The sequence below is a fragment of the Leucopleurus acutus genome, assembly GCF_964270905.1.
Source record: "Leucopleurus acutus genome assembly, chromosome: 7".
In the NCBI taxonomy this organism is placed as follows: Eukaryota; Metazoa; Chordata; class Mammalia; order Artiodactyla; family Delphinidae; genus Leucopleurus; species Leucopleurus acutus.
In genome coordinates this window covers 30,136,047-30,152,011 of record NC_139150.1, presented here as the reverse complement: position 1 = coordinate 30,152,011, position 15,965 = coordinate 30,136,047, and positions in this window count along the sequence as shown.

Here is a 15,965-nt window from a genome sequence, read left to right as displayed (position 1 = left end):
TCTGGGTTCTAGCAATGTGCTGTACCTTAATTTGGAAGGCATTTACATTAGAATTGTTACAATAATTATTGTATGCTCATGTTTAATGCACTTTTGTAAATGTTGTTTTAATTTCACAAAAAGTTGTTACAACTCAACAAAGGAAGAACAATTCAAATGACTGCCTCTCCTCAATACTGCCCTGTAAATTCTGTGAGAGCTGGAATCATGTCTGTTTTGCTCACTGATGTTATTGCCAGTACTGAGCACATAGCCTGCAAAGGGAAGGAGCAAGTAAGCCTGTGTGCCACAACAAGTGAGCCTGTGCTCTAGAGCCTGCGAACCTCAGCTGCAAAGCCAGAGAGCCACAAATACTGAAGCCCGCACGCCTAGAGCCTGTGCTCCACAACAAGAGAAACCACCGCAATGAGAAGCCCTTGCGCAGCAAGGAAGACCCAATGCAGCCATAAATAAATAAATTTATAAAAAAAGAGGTTAATCAAAGAGCACTGAAGCCTTAAATTATTATAAATATAACCACAGTGTCATCATATTCCTAAAGTGACACTGAAAACTAAATACACATAAATGTCAAAAACAGGATTGATTTTACCATTATAATATCATTTATTTATCCGAGGCTGATCTTTATTATCCAGTAATACTCAAGATGGCCTTTACTCAGCAGGACATCAGCAGATTTGTAGTTATGATTTAGGACACTTAAGATACCTGGAAGCAAAATGCTGTGTGTGTGTGTGTGTGTGTGTGTGTGTGTGTGTAAGTGCTTAGGCACAGCGTGTGTATGAATGTGTATACACATTGAGATTTCATTTTTTTTTTTTTTTTTTTTTTGCGGTACGCAGGCCTCTCACTGTTGTTGCCTCTCCCGTTGCGGAGCACAGGCTCCGGACGCGCAGGCTCAGCGGCCATGGCTCACAGGCCCAGCTGCTCCGCGGCATGTGGGATCTTCCCAGACCGGGGCACAAACCTGTGTCCCCTGCATCGGCAGGCGGACTCTCAACCACTGCGCCACCAGGGCAGCCCCGAGATTTCATTTTAAAACTTCTTTTATATGTTGATTCAGGCAGTAAGAACAGAAATAATCTTGAAAATGTCCTCTCATACAATGGGACTATGAACATAGTTTAATTACATATCTCAGGACTTACTTTCTGCTATCATAATTAGGGTTCAGCAACTGAGACAAGGTAAATGAATTTTCAGTCTCAAAAAGTGGCAGAAAACAGTATATTGGTTATTACTGGTTTTCATGAAATGGTAAAATAGGAAGAAAATTTGCTTTTATAGTTAAACTTTACACTGTAGCTGTGTAGCGCCAACTATGAATTAAAGGCTTCATGCCTGTAGTTTTCACTGGACTCCAGTAGATGGCAGATTTATTTACTTTATCATTAGGCCAGCTGTATTCTGTTTTTTTTCTAGTGAACAGGGAATTTTTAAATCTTGGATTTATCATCTGTTGAATGCTTTGTGACAAATTATAGAGTTATCAGCTATAAAATTCTCTCACAGTAGTTTTCACAAGTGAATAGTTGGCATATGATGATTAGCTTCTGCTTGGGAAATTGAAATAAGTCAGGTTTATGCTTATAAGATACCTCTTGTAGGGGTGTTTTGGAGGGCAAGGTTCAGAAGGGATTACAAATAGTAACTACAAATTACAAATAGTAATTTGTTTAAAAAACTCCCTTCTGAACCTTGCCCTCCAAAACACCCCTACAAGAGGTATCTTATAAGCATAAACCTGACTTATCAGCAGAATGGATGAAGTCAAAGGGTGAGAAAAATTGGACAAAGTGTCCAGATGGAAGATGGGTGATCAAGGGGATTTTAGAAGTCAAGAACATTACAGACTAGAGCCTAAATGAGGTCAAATCTGGGGTCAAGATAGTTTAGGCTCTAAGTCTGTGTACACTGCATTGGTCTCCTACTGCCACTGTAACAAATGACCATACATGGAGTTCCTTAAAACTACACAAATTTATTATCTTACTTTCTGGAGGTCAGAAGTTCAAAATAGGTCTCACTGTGTCAGCAAGGCTGTGATCCCTTCTGGAGGCTCTAGGGGTGAGTCCATTTTCTTTTTTTTTGTTGTTCTTTTTTTTTTCGGTTTTTAGAGGCTTCTGAAATTCCTTGGATCATGGCCCCTTCCATCTTCAAAGCCAGTAGTGATCTGTTGAATCTTCCTCAAAGTACAGCACTGTGACTCTGACCTCCTGCCTTCCTCTTTCTCTTACAAGGACCCTTGTGATAACATTATACTCACCTGGATAACAGAATAATCTCCCCATTGCATGCCAGCTGATTAGCAACCATAATTACTTTAATTCCATCTGAAACCTTAATTACCGTTGCCTTTGTATTTAACAAAATGTATCTATAGATTCTGGGGATTAGGCTGTGGAGCCATTATTCTGCCCACCGTAGACACTGAGCATGTTTCTCACATTGCTGGCAGGATAGACGATGTTAAAATAGTGTTAATGGACTGAATATGTGTATCCCTGCAAAATTCATATGTTGAAATCCAACTCCCAATGGGATGGTATTAGGAGGTGGGGCCTTTGGAAGGTAATTAGGTCATGAGGGTGGAGGCCTCATGAATGGGATTAGTTCTCTTTTAAAAGAGACTCCAGAGAGCTCTCTGGCTCTTTTCTAGCCATGTGAGGAGGACGCAGGTAGAGGAAAGCAGTCTGAAGCCTGAAAGAGGACCCTCTCCAGATCCTAACCATGCTGGCATCCCGATCTCAGACTTCCAGCCTCCAAAACTGTGAAAAATAGATGTCTGTTGTTTATAATTTACCCAGTCTATAGTACTTCACTAAAGTAGCTGAAAATGACAAAGACAAATAGTAAAAGTAAACCAGGTTGGACCAAATAAATATACAGTTCTGTGGTTACCCCTGGCTTATATAACTTAGAGTCTAATTCTCTGAACAATGATAACAATGGGAGGTGAAGAAAGACTGGGTTGGGATCACTTTCCTTGTTGTGAGTTGTTTAAATGGCAGGCACAAACTTTGTGTGATTCTCTTTCATTCTTTTGAATACAAAGCATCTTTTCAACAGTTTTTATACTATTTTGGTATCCTGGCCATATCTGTTTCCCTTGAAGACAAAGAGAGTAAGAATCACAGCTTTGCTCATAATTTATTTATTTAGCTATTCAAATTAAGTGAAAGGTTCTTTGTGCCATTTATGGTGTTGACATTTAGAGCCTCAACCCTGATTTTGCTAATATATTCACTCAGATCACTGTGGCATTCATAAAATTCTAATAGCTAAGAAATATTATCAAGTAATATTCTTGTAAATTAATAGACAGTCAATCAAGAATTATCTCAGGGCTTATGCACATCCTGTATTTCTAATGGTTTTCAAACCTGCCTCTACACCAAATTATCTGGGGAGTTATAAGAAATACTATTGTTCGTATGGAGTCCACACCAACTCGGTTAAGTTAAAATCCCTGGAGATGGGGCCTAACTATTAGTATTATCTGAAAGCTCCCCAGGTATCCTGACTGTGGCTCCCCAGCCACAGTTAAGAACTATGCTGTCTAGTTTTTTTTCCCTTATTTTTATTCTTCTCTGGTCTGCTTTCCCTCTACTCTGGGCTTGGCTGAAGATTACCTTTTCATGTAATAGAGGGAGTTAATTGGAAGCCTCTGTTTTTATTGAAGCTGCCAGGCTATATTTCCTCTAAAAAACCAAATTGGCTTGCTCCTGACAGCAACTACTTTATCTGTTTCTCTGAATCAACAGATAAATAAAGGTACAAACATATTCAAACAGATAACAGTAGAGGTTTCTCCACAGGCACCAAGTGGTTTTAAGTTACTCGACTGTTCTATATTTATTGATGATAATGTTTTTAACAAAGAGATGCTGAGTTATGATTACCATAAACGTCTGGCAAGTTTGCTATTTCAAGTCAGAAGTATATGTTCAATTTGAGTCATTTGCATTTATCTCTTTATCACCAGATTTAAACTACTTAGAACTGACTTCATAACAGATTACTATTATGTACAATGTTTGGACATGAATAATGTTAAAGCCATCATGAAATGCCACAAAAATTAAGTACCTCTTGTGTCGTGGCAATGCTGAATGCTATTTTATTTGTGTTCCACAAGTATCTGGTGGATCCTGTACAGTGATGTTATAGTATTTTATTATAGACAGTTCTGAATGGGGATAACATCATATTTCAGGCTTGGAAGAAAAGGAAGTTAATTTATTTACCTCATATGTGTGTAGCCAACAATGTAATTGTGCTTTTTAATGCCAGTAGATTTTTGCCTGTCCTTCTTTGTATGATAATGGATTTGGTCATTTAAAAAATATATTTTGAATATATTACTATACTAAACATCGTATACAAGGATTCCTGCTTTTAGGCTTATTGAATCTCCTGCTAATGGAGAGTTTCTCTCTAATTCTGTAACAGTGTTCCCCGAGTGAGAGTACAGGCTGCATACATTTGACAAATTTGTCCATGTCTAGGCTTGTCCTGAGTGCTCACTGCATCAGCCAACTGAGAGCTGATTTACATGTTGAACTACATAGTTCTACAGGAAAGACACCTGACCAGAGTCTGAAGTGCATGTGGACCTCCAGGACTAAGACATCAAACCTGCAGTGAAAGAAGGGTCTCCCCTTCATTGCAATGTCCTCAGAGGGGAAGGGATACATCCTGAGGAAAGAGAGGGTTGAGGTGCATTATGGTAGATGGAGGAACCAAGGTCTGATACATCCTATTCTAAGACACTGAGACTGTCTCCCAACCTGCACATTGGTGTCAAAGCAAAAATTGCCCTGATAAATTTAAACAGGCAGGGAAGACTTTATTGAAGACTATTGCAACAGGGGCAAGAGACTAAACTCAACTACACTGAAACAAAAGGTGAAAGGGTGTTTGAGCTCTGGGATGAGCTAGTAGAAAAGTACTGATGGACATTGGGGAATAGGTTGATCAGTGAGATGTTGAGCGCATTGAGTTTTCAAATATTTTTCTCTGTACTATACCATCTGTGTTTGTTAATTGGCAGCCATCAAAGTTAGACTCCTACTCCCCCACAGAGACTGGGAGATTGCGATGCTATATCCTTCAATGTTTACATTTCAAAGAGATGTTTCCCAAGTACTTGAGAAAGACATTTTCTGGGTTGTAAAACTGGCAAGAGTCTGGGAGAAGAATTACATACATTTCAAAGCAGAAGAGAAAGAATTTACAGTTCCATGTTTTCTAAAGTAGATGCACTAAGAAAAGTGAGGTCAGGGGCTTATAGTCAGGAAGAAACCTTTGTAAAGTTTTGTCAGGCTGAGGGGAATGTTAGTCCATTTTTGCCGCTGGACAAGTGCTAAAGTCTCAAGGGCAGGTAACCGCAGTAAAGACTGATTCAAATAAAAAGTGATGCCATGAAAGTTTCTGTAATAAAATAGAGACACAGAGCAGAGCTAAGAGAGGAAGAAGCATTTCTCAATGCCATATTTGCACAGTAATCGTTGAGGCAGAAAGAAGAAAAGTCTCTGTCAGGGTCCATGAAAGATCAATAGGAAGTAATGGCAGAGCTGACAACAGGAAGCATTCCTGTAGTAGCACCTATGGGGGAGTAGCTTGGAAGTTTAGTTCTCCATCTGGGTAGAGTGACAAGCTTGGTGACAAGCACAGAAAAATCACTGGGCATAATGGAAGATGGCAACTACTTCTCATGGGCACATATGAGCACACCATAAACTACTGTGGATCAAAGGAAAGTATTTGGAAATGGTTATGGTTTCAGTGACATTGTGAGAGAAGTGATGCTAGGAACTTACCTTATTTTTCTTCTGTAACTTTCAGATTGATATAAATTTTAGAGCAGTATACTACACTGAAAAAATATACTTACATATATCATTCAAATAAAAATTCCAGTTTCAGTTTTGCCATTTACCTACGTGAACTTCAACAAGTTACTTAAATTCCCTGTGCTTGAATTTTATTTTTTCTTGTGTGAAATAAAAACGAAATAGTTATTATGCATTATTAGTGTAATAATTAAATGTATAAAAGCATAAAGCCCAGTACCTGGTACATGAAAAGCCCCCTACAAATGTAAGTTCCCTTCCTCTATTACATTCCCATGAATGTACAGAGATGACGTATCAAACATATCAAATTATCTAATTACTCAAGATTTTAATATCGAAAACTTGCCTATATTATTTGCTTTCCTTAGATAGTCTCTATGCACAGAAATTTTAGCAACTTGAGAATACCTCCAAATTAAGATACCTGAAATCCTTGGCCTCAATTAGTTGGATAATTCAGGTGAAAAAGATACAGTATTTTCTTAGCATAATGGACTCAATTTTCCTATCTTCAGGTGTATATGTGTATGTGGGGCTGAGGGCTATGAATTCAAACAATTTTATTGACCTTTTGGATCTCTGTACTAGGTATTTGAATTTTTTCACCTATCCCTGGCTTTGTATAGCACCTGTTTCAGTGCATCTATTTTTGTGAATTTCTCTAGGTAATTGGCTTCATGTGCTTATACCTTTCCCTAGCATCCCTAGATGCATCTTAAATACTGTTTATCTTTTATCACACAGATATAGGAAGATTGATTTTCAAAAATGACTATGTTGAATCCTTGTGTAGGTGTGCTACTGTGACTTGAGCATTTCTTCCTTCTAACCTCTGTCTCTGGAAACCTGTTTGCTTCCTTTGTATCTACTGATGCTCTATCCTTGTGCTGTAGGCAGAATAAGGGCTCCCAAAGACATCCACATTCCAATTTGTGGAAACTTATTGATAATGTTAACTTACATGGCAAAAGGTATTTGCAGATATAATTAAGGATAAGAACGTTGAGTTAGGGATATTATACTGGATTATCAGGTGTATCCAATCTAATCATACAAATTTTTAACATGGGAAGCTTTTCTGGGCTGTGGTCGGAGAGAGGGATGACCACTGAAGAACAATCAGGGAGATGTAACATTTCTGGCTTTGGAGACAGGAGAAACGAATGTGGAAGATGGTGCTAAGGAATGTAGGCATCCTCTAGAAGTCGAAAAAGGCAAGGGAACAGATCTTCTCCTAGAGCCTCCAGAAGGAAATGTAGACCTGCTGGCATTTGATTTTAGCCCTTTGAGACCATGTTAGACTTCTGACCTACAGAACTATAAAATAATGAATTTGCATTGTTTTAAGCCTCTAAGTATGTAGTAATTTTGACAGTAGCAATAGAAAACTTGTATCTGCACATACAACCTTGGTGCAGGCTGGATGATAGGAATGAAATGGGAGGAGGCATTCTGCTTTACAATTCAAGTTTAAGGCCTGCCACTTTGCTGGAATTCCACTGAAGAGACTAAAGACCCATTCTGGGCACATCTTCATTTCCCCAGAACTATTCTTTGTCCACAACATGCCTTACATTTGGGGACTGTGTGTAAAACCTTTCCAATCATACTGCTGTCTTTACACCTTGCTAAGAATCTACAGATCATGTGGTTAACACCAGCTGCTTAACATGCCTACTCAACCTGTGATTTCTCATCACTAAATTCTTCTTAATTTAGCTGAGGGAGAGGAGATCTTAATTGTTCCTTCTCTCTCTACTCTTAGGGACTTTAATATTTCTCAGGGCTACTTCCTCAAGATCAGCTCACAAACCTCTTCTGCTAAGTACTAACTCCACAAGGACTAGAGGAAAGGAGGTGTCTATTACTGGTTTACTGTAGAAGTGTGTGTTTCTTATTTTCTTTCATTGGTGATATGGATATTTCTTTGTTTCTTTCCCCCTCTAGTTTACCTTCCCAGTTTCGGTTACATAAATCCTTGCCTTAACATGTTTACAGTATAGAACTAAAGAATGAATTTATGTTTATGTATGTATGTTCATGTATATTTGTACCCACATGTGTTTATTTAATAATAATTTAGATAGACATTGGCATTCAATTTCATATGCATATACACATGTTAACCTGAAACAAAACAAATTAAAATAATTAACATTAGTTAATTTTACTTTTGATTTTTCTGGGTAGGCCTGTAATAGGTCTTGATGTCTTGATGGTATAATGAGTCTATAAACTGCTAACATTCTGAAGGTCTTTTGTTAGTCAAGGTGATAGTTGTCACCTCTTACTGTAATTACACCATATATTCTAATTGCCAATATTTGTTTTGGTTTATATTAAGCGTGATGATGAGTTCTTTATTTGACTAAAGTCTACGCTATCTTCTACCCATTAAAAGGGTTTATTGAACCTTTTTACTATCTAAAAAATATCTGACCCTCCCCAGTCTCTACCATCTCCCACTCTGTTCCAACCTCTCTAATATTTCTCCTCTATTATCTTTCTAACACATATAATAAAATAAATAAAAAACTTACTATAGAAAAACTCAAATATTGGTTTAGAACAAAAGCAAAATATTCTTGTAGCCATTTTACTCCATGTGACGTAGAATGAGCATCTCTCACCACTCAGGGCACTGGAAGGTGACTTGCAGCAGGTTGGATGCAGACACACTTATAGAAGTTACTTTGGGGACAACACTTGAACTATAGTGGGAAATTTGGAGCAAGCATAAAGAAGTTAGAAGGAGCTGTTTTAGAGAGCAGATGGTAGACCAGGGGGTTTTGTGACTTTTAACATAAATAATTCTATGAGGCAAGCAACCAAAGTAAACAAGCCCAATTTCTTTTGAATTGCACTCCAGGAACAGAAAAATAAAGGAGTGATAATAGTCGATGTTAGAGACAATTCAAAAATAGCTATTCTTTCTCATCCTTAGTTGATTAAAATATGAACATAGAATAGGAAAGGGCAAAACATGACCATTAAAATCTCTTCTTGTGGTACTTACGTTGTATTTTCTGCATCATAATCCCATGGCACCAGCTGTATTTAATTTCTTGCTATATATTCCAGTTAAATAAATGGTGCTTTCTTGAGTGCTAACTACTCATGGACATGTTCTGATGACTCTGGGGTGAATTTACCCACTTCAGTGAACACAGTAATAAGCCAGACTCTATGCAATGTTCTAGTGGAATTAAGATACCAAATGCAAAAAAAAAAAAAAAAAAGATACCAGATGCATGACATTCCAAATCATTGGAAGAAGCAAAATGTAGTCAGCCAAATGCCAAACTCTGATTGGAAGATAACCTAAAAGAGTAAGGATTTTTTTTTTTTTTGGATCATTTCATATGCATACAAAATCACTCTGTGGAGGACCTTCAAGATGGCGGAGGAGTAAGACGTGGAGATCACCTTCCTCCCCACAAATACATCAAAAATACATCTACACGTGGAACAACTCCTACAGAACACGTACTGAATGCTGGCAGAAGACTTCAGACTTCCCAAAAGGCAAGAAAGTCCCCACATACCCGGGTAGCGCAAAAGAAAAAAGAAAAACAGAGACAAAAGAATAGGGATGGTACCTGCACCTCGAGGAGGGAGCTGTGAAGGAGGAAAAGTTTCCACTCACTAGGAAGACCCTTCACTGGCGGAGATGGAGGGTGGCAGGGGGGAAGCTTCAGAGCCACGGAGGAGAGCGCAGCAACAGGGGTGTGGAGGGCAAAGTGGAGAGACTCCCACAGAGAGGATCGGTGCTGACCAGCACTCACCAGCCCGAGAGGCTTGTCTGCTCACCCACCGGGATGGGTGGGGACTGGGAGCTGAGGCTCGGGCTTCGGAGATCAGATCCCAGGGAGAGGACTGGGGTGGGCTGCAAGAACACAGCCTGAAGGGGGCTAGTGTGCCACAGCTAGTGGGAGGGAGTCTGGGAAAAAGTCTGGAACTGCCTAAGAGGCAAGAGACCATTGTTTCGGGGTGCGTGAGGACAGGGAATTCAGAGCCTAAACGAGCTCCAGAGATGGGCGCAAGCTGCGGCTATCAGCGTGGACACCAGAGACGGGCATGAGATGCTAAGGCTGCTGTTGCTGCCACTAAGAAGCCTGTGTGCAAGCACAGGTCACTATCCACACCTCCCCTCCTGGGAGCCTGTGCAGCCCGCCACTGCCAGGGTCCCATGATCCAGGGACAACTTCCTCAGGACAACGGCACGCCTCAGGTTGTTACAAAGTCACGCTGGCCTCTGCCGCCACAGGCTTGCCCTGCACCCGTACCCCTCCCTCCGCCCAGACTGAGTGAGCCAGAGACCCCTAATCAGCTGCTACTTTAATCCCGTCCTGTCAGGGTGGGGAACAAACGCCTACAGGTGACCTACATGCAGAGGGCCAAATCCAAAGCTGAACCCCAAGAGCTGTGTACACAAAGGAGAGAAAGGGAAATTTCTCCCAGCAGCCTCAGGAGCAGTGGATTAAATCTCCACAATCAATTTGATGTACCCTGCATCTGTGGAATACCTGAATAGACAACAAATCATCCCATAATTGAGGTGGTAAACTTTGGGAGCAACTGTAGACTTGGGGTTTGCTTTCTGCCTCTAATTTGTTTCTGGTTTTATGTTAATCTTAGTTTAGTATTCGGAGCTTATTATCATTGGTAGATTTGTTTACTGATTTGGTTGCTCTCTCTTTTTTAATATATATATATATTTTTACTTTTCTCTTTTTGTGAGTGTGTGTGTGTATGCTTCTTTGTGTGATTTTGTCTGTATACCTTTGCATTTACCATTTATCGTAGTGTTCTGTCTGTCCTTTTTAAATTTTTTTTATAGTTTTTAGTGCTTGCTATCATTGGTGGATTTGTTTATTGATTTGGTACCTCTTACTTTTTATTTTTTTATTTTTAATAATTTTTTTAAATTATTGATTAAAACAACTATTTTATCGTATTTTTTTTCTTTCTTTCTTTCTTTTTTTTCCTCTCTTTTCTTATGAGCTGTGTGGCTGACAGGGTCTTGGTGCTCTGGCCAGGTGTCAGGCCTGAGCCTCTTAAGTGGGAAAGCTGAGTTCAGGATATTGGACCACCAGAGACCTCTCGGCCCCACGTAATATCAAACGGTGAAAGCTCTCCCAGAGATCTCCATCTCAACGCTAAGACCCAGCTCCACTAAATGACCAGCAAGCTACAGTGCTGGACACCCCATGCCAACAACTGACAGGACAGGAACACAACCCCACCCATTAGCAGAGAGGCGGCCTAAAATCATAATAAGGTCACAGACATCCCAAAACACACCACCAGATACGGTCCTGCCCACCAGAAAGACAAGATCCAACCTCATCCACCAGAACACAGGCACCAGTCCCCTCCACCAGGTAGCCCACACGTCACACTAAGACAACCTTACCCACTGGGGGCAGGCATAAAAACAACAGGAACTATGAACCTGAACCCTGCAAAAGGGAGACCCCAAACACATTAAATTAAGCAAAATGAGAAGACAGAGAGACACACAGAAGATGAAGGACCAAGGTAAAAACCCACGGACCAAACAAATGAAGAGGAAATAGGCAGTCTACCTAAAAAAGAATTCAGAGTAATGATAGTAAAGGTGATCCAAAATCTTGGAAATAGAATGGAGAATATACAAGAAACGTTCAACAAGGACCTAGAAGAACTAAAGAGCAAACAAACAATGATAAACAGCACAATAAATGAAATTAAAAATTCTCTAGACTGAATCAGTAGCAGGATAACTGAGGCAGAACAGAAAAGTGACCTGGAAGATATAATAGTGGAAAAAACTACCACAGAGCAGATTAAAGAAAAAAGAATGAAAAGAATTGAGGACAGTCCCAGGGACTTCTGGGACAACATTAAAAGCACCAATTCGAAATATAGGGGTCCCAGAAGAAGAAGAGGAAAAGAAAGGGACTGAGAAAATATTTGAAGAGATTATAGTTGAAAACTTCCCTAATATGGGAAAGGAAATAGTCAATCAAGTCCAGGAAGCACAGAGGTTCCCATACAGGATAAATACAAGGAGAAACATGCCAAGCTACATATTAATCAAAATATCAAAAATTAAATACAAAGAAAAAATATTAAAAGCAACAAGGGAAAAGCAACAAATCACATACAAGGGAATCCTCATAAGGTTAACAGCTGATCTATCAACAGACACACTGCAAGCCAGATGAGTGTGACAGGACATATTTACAGTGATGAAAGGGAAAAACCTACAACAAAGATTACCCAGCAAGAATCTCATTCAGATTCGATGGAGAAATTAAAACCTTTACAGACAAGCAAAACTTAAGAGAATTCAGCACCACCAAACCAGCTTTACAACAAATGCTAAAGGAACTTCTCTAGGCAGGAAACACAAAAGAAGGAAAAGACCTACAATAAGAAACAGAAAACAATAAAGAAAATGGTAATAGAAACATATATATATTGATAATTACCTTAAATGTAAATGGATTAAATTCTCCAACCAAAAGACATAGAGTGGCAGAATGGATACAAAAACAAGACCCATATATATGCTGTCTACAAGAGTCCCACTTCAGACCTAGGGACACATACAGACTGAAAGTGAGGGGATGGAAAAAGATATTTCATGCAAATGGAAATCAAAAGAAAGCTGGAGTAGCAATTCTCATATCAGACAAAATAGACTTTAAAATAAAGACTATTACAAGAGACAAGGACACTACAGAATGATCAAGGGATCAATCCAAGAAGAAGATATAACAATTGTAAATATTTTTGCACCCAGCGTAGGAGCACTTCAATACATAAGGCAAATGCTAACAGCCATAAATGGGGAAATCAACAGTACCACAGTCATAGTAGGGGACTTTAACACCCCACTTTCACCAATGGACAGATCATCAAAAATGAAAATAAATAAGGAAACACAAGCTTTAAATGATATATTAAACAGGATGGACTTAATTGATATTTATAGGACATTCCATCCAAAAACAACAGAGTACACTTTCTTCTCAAGTGCTCATGGAACATTCTCCAGGATAGATCATATCTTGGGTCACAAATCAAGCCTTGGTAAATTTAAGAAAATTGAAGTCATATCAAGTATCTTTCTGACCACAACGCTATGAGACGAGGTATCAATTACAGGAAAAAACTGTAAAAAAATACAAACACATGGAGGCTAAACAATACACTACTATAACCAAGAGACCACTGAATAAACCAAAGTGGAAATCAAAAAATACCTAGAAGGAAATGACAATGAAAACACAACAACTGAAAACCTATATGATGCAGCAAAAGCAGTTCTAAGAGGGAAGTTTATAGCAATACAGTCCTACTGCAAGAAAGAAGAAACATCTCAAATAAACAGTCTAACCTTACACCTAAAACAATTAGGGGAAGAAGAACAAAAAAGCCCCAAAGTTAGCAGAAGGAAAGAATTCATAAAGATCAGATCAGAAATAAATGAAAAGAAAGGAAGAAAACAATAGCAAAGATCAACAAAACTAAAAGCTGGTTCTTTGAGAAGATAAACAAAATTGATAAACCATTAGCCAGACTCATCAAGAAAAAAAGGGAAAAAACTCAAATCAATAGAATTAGAAATGAAAAAATAGAAGTAACAGCTGACACTACAGAAATACAAAGAATCATTGGAGATTAGTACAAGCATCTATATGCCAATAAAATGGACAGCCTGGAAGAAATGGACAAATTCTTAGAAAAACACAACCTTCCTAGACTGAACCAGGAAGAAATAGAAAATATAAACAGAGCAATCACAAATACTGAAATTGAAACTGTGCTTAAAATTCTTCCAGCAAACAAAAGCCCAGGACCAGGTGGCTTCACAGGCGACTTCTATCAAACATTCAGAGAAGAGCTAACACCTATCCTTCTCAAACTCTTCCAAAATATAGCAGAGGGAGGAACACTCCCAAACTCATTTTACGAGGCCACCATTACCCTGATACCAAAACCAGACAAAGATGTCACAACAACAGAAAGCTACAGTCCAATATCACTGATGAACATAGATGCAAAAATCCTCAACAAAATACTAGGAAATGGAATTCAACAACACATTAAAAGAATCATACACCATGTTCAAGTGGGGTTTATCTCAGGAATGCAAGGACTCTTCAATATACACAAATCAATCAATGTGCTAAACCATACTAACAAATTGAAGGAGAAAATCCATATGATAATCTCAATAGATGCAGAAAAAGCTCTCAACAGAATTCAAAACCCATTTATGATAAAAACTCTCCAGAAAGTAGGCATAGAGGGAACTTACCTCAACATAATAATGGCTATATATGTTGGCCACAGCCAACATCCTTCTCAGTAGTGAAAAATTGAAAGCATTTCCTCTAAGATCAGGAACAAGACAAGGATGTCCACTCTTGCCAGTATTATTCAACGTAGTTTTGTAAGTCCTAGCCGTGGCACTCAGAGAAGAAAAATAAATAAAAGGAAAACAAATTTGAAAAGAAGATGTAAAACTGTCACTGTTTGCCAATGACATGATACTATACTTAGAGAATCCTAAAGATGCCACCAGAAAACTACTAGAGCCAATCAATGAATTTGGTAAAGTAGCAGGATACAAACTTAATGCACAGAAATCTCTTGCATTCCTGTATACTAATGATGAAAAATCTGAAAGAGAAATTAAGGAAACACTCCCATTTACCACTGCAACAAAAAGAATAAAATATCTAGGAATAAACCTACCTAAGGAGAGAAAAGACCTGTGTGCCGAAAACTATAACACCCCAATGAAGGCAATTAAAGGTGATACAAACAGATGGAGAGATATACCATGTTCTTGGATTGGAAGAATCAACATTGTGAAAATGACTCTACAACCCATAGCAATCTACAGAGTCAATGCAGTGCCTCACCAACCCAATGACATTTTTCACAGAAGTAGAGCAAAAAACTTCACACCTTGTATGGAAACACAAAAGACCCTGATTAGCCAAAGCAATCTTGAGAAAGAAAAACAGAGCTACAGGAATCAGGCTCGCTGACTTCAGACTGTACTACAAAGCTACAGTAGTCAAGACAGTATGGTACCGCACAGAAACAGAAATATAGATCAATGGAACTGGATAGAAAGCCCAGAGATAAATCCATGAACATATGGTCACCTTATCTTTGATAAAGGCAAGAATATACAATGGCGAAAAGACAGCCTCTTCAATAAGTGGTGCTGTTGAAGACTGGACAGCTACGTGTAAAAGAATGAAATTAGAACACTGCCTAACACCATACACAAAAATAAACTCAAAATGGATTAGAGACCTAAATGTAGGGCCAGACACCATGAAACTCTTAGTGGAAAACATAGGCAGAACAGTGTATGACATAAATCACAGCAAGATCCTTTTTGACCCACCTTCTAGAGAAATGGGAATAAAACAAAAGTAAACAAATGGGACCTAATGAAACTTAAAAGCTTTTGCATGGCAAAGGAAACCTTAAACAAGACAAAAAGACAACCCTCAGAATGGGAGAAAATATTTGCCAATGAAGCAACTGACAAAGGATTAATCTTCAAAATATACTAGTAGCTCATGCAGCTCAATACCAAAAAGCAAACAACCCAATCCAAAAATAGGGGGAAGACCTAAATATACATTTCTCCAAAGAAGATATACAGATTGCCAAGAAACTCGTGAAAGGATGCTCAACATCACTAATCATTAGAGAAATGCAAATCAAAACTACAATGAATTATCACCTCACACCGGTCAGAAAGGCCATCATCAAAAAATCTACAAACAATAAATGCTGGAGAGGGTGTGGAGAAAAGAGAACCCTCTTGTATTGTTGGTGGGAATGTAAATTGAATCAGCCACTATGGAGAACAGTATGGAGGTTCCTTAAAAAACTAAAAATAGAACTACCATATGACCCAGCAATCCCACTACTGGGCATATACCCCAAGAAAACCATAATTCAAAAAGAGTCATGCACCACAATGTTCATTGCAGCTCTATTTACAATAGCCAGGACATGGAAGCAACCTAAGTGTCCATCAACAGATGAATGCATAAAGAAGATGTGGCACATATATACGAT